Raw genomic sequence first — 1826 nt, 5'->3', positions numbered from 1 at the left:
CGGGGATGAGACAATGAGAGTTCAGATAATTAATGACTGTATAGATAGTTGGATTCAAAGAGTTAAAGCTTTATAATCATTAAAACATAAACTGTCAACATCATATGTCAAAATATACAAACTAAATATCCTTAAATAAAACTCTTAAGTTCTCAAAAAGCATTTTTCTTACTTTGCCTATCTGTAAATTACAATTATCGATGGAAATATTTTGTTGGTTTTGTGTGTTCAGTGAAATCCATGTTTACTGACATTTACTTGATAAAAATCTAATCCTCCCAAGCCTACATAAATACCAGTAGCATTGTTTTTAGCTTAATGTTACCTAAGCGTTAGAAGTGTTTTTCCCAGATACTTAAACCTCCTGGTTCACAAGATAACATCCTAACAGTGGAATGAGTGAAATAAGCAGGTTTTTAGATAGAACTATATTTATTGCAAAGGAATAAAACATGATTTGAACGAACATGAGAAAATGTTATAACTATAATTCTTCATACAACATTGTTCTCTAGAAACAGATATATACAGTACTTCACTTTTTAACAACAACCAAAAAACAAAACAAAAAACTCCCCTAGCAGTTGCATAGAACTAGCACCATTTAAGGAAATACTTGCTCTTTCTTAAACATGATTAGATCTGTGATTTACATAGTTATTTAAAACATAAACATTGTTTCCCTTACATCAAAACTATATTTTTAGTGTAATTTTACCAACTTTAGATGACATGTGTAAGATTTTGTAGGCTTAGCAAAAGGCTTCAATAGTTTAAATTTCTTTGTTTAATATCCACTATATTCTTATGACCCATAAAGCTTATGTGACTTGATATTTAAAAAAAATTAAAACCAGTATGAAACAAATGTCACTCTAACATTTTGTTTGCCTTCATTTTGATGGGTTTGCATAAGAATCTGACCGATCTCTTTGGTAGTTCCCTTATTTTTAGAAGGCTTTAAAATTTATATAAAAATACCTTATACAAAAAGTGAGTGCTAAATATACTTAAGAATAAATACAAATACTCTACACATAAATTAAATGTGCTGCAATTACTAATTCATGGTCAGAGCTACAAGTTACATTTCAACATACTGGTAAATTACACATACAATTATTGTTTTTCCAGTAGGTTCAGTAAGATATACTAGAGATTTTTAGATAGCCATGTTATTCCCCTCTCCTTTTTAAATGGCTATTTTTGTATTAAATAAACTAGTCTCTGACACAGAAAGCTTCAAAAGGAGGTACAATGAGGTTACCGTTAAACTGTGCTCTTGAACCAATACTAAGTGTTCAATAGTGTTTAGAGGAGTGGGTTAGAAACCATTGCCAATGGTTATGCTTGCATCATGTAAAGTTACTCCAGTGAAATTGCTCTGTCATCTGATAAATATGTGGGATTCCCACTGAAGTCAACGGGACTTTTGCCATTGACTTCAATGGGGCCAGATTTTTACCCCTGAAGTAAGAAAACACAAGGATGTAAAATGGTCCAAGCTGAAGGATTCCCATAAAAATAACAATACCTTCTTCCCCTGAGAATGTCTCAAGGTTTTGGAGTCTGTGTACACACCCAAATCCAAAAAGAAAGTTCACCTCCATCCTGCATAAAAACAATTTAATCATGCCTGTGTGGCTGAAACCAACCTGCATTATAGCTATATTACTAATATATGTTACTACCATGTACATCTGTAATATGTTGAACCAAACAATGATATAACACAGTTGGCACAATTATTCCCCCACGCAGCATATTTAGCTATACAGATGACCCATATAATATTTGGCCAATATTGATCTACAATCAATGCTCAA

Source organism: Caretta caretta, chromosome 3, assembly GCF_965140235.1.
Source record: "Caretta caretta isolate rCarCar2 chromosome 3, rCarCar1.hap1, whole genome shotgun sequence".
NCBI lineage: Eukaryota > Metazoa > Chordata > Testudines > Cheloniidae > Caretta > Caretta caretta.
The sequence above is the reverse complement of the archived record's forward strand: the minus strand, read 5'-3'. Positions refer to the sequence as shown.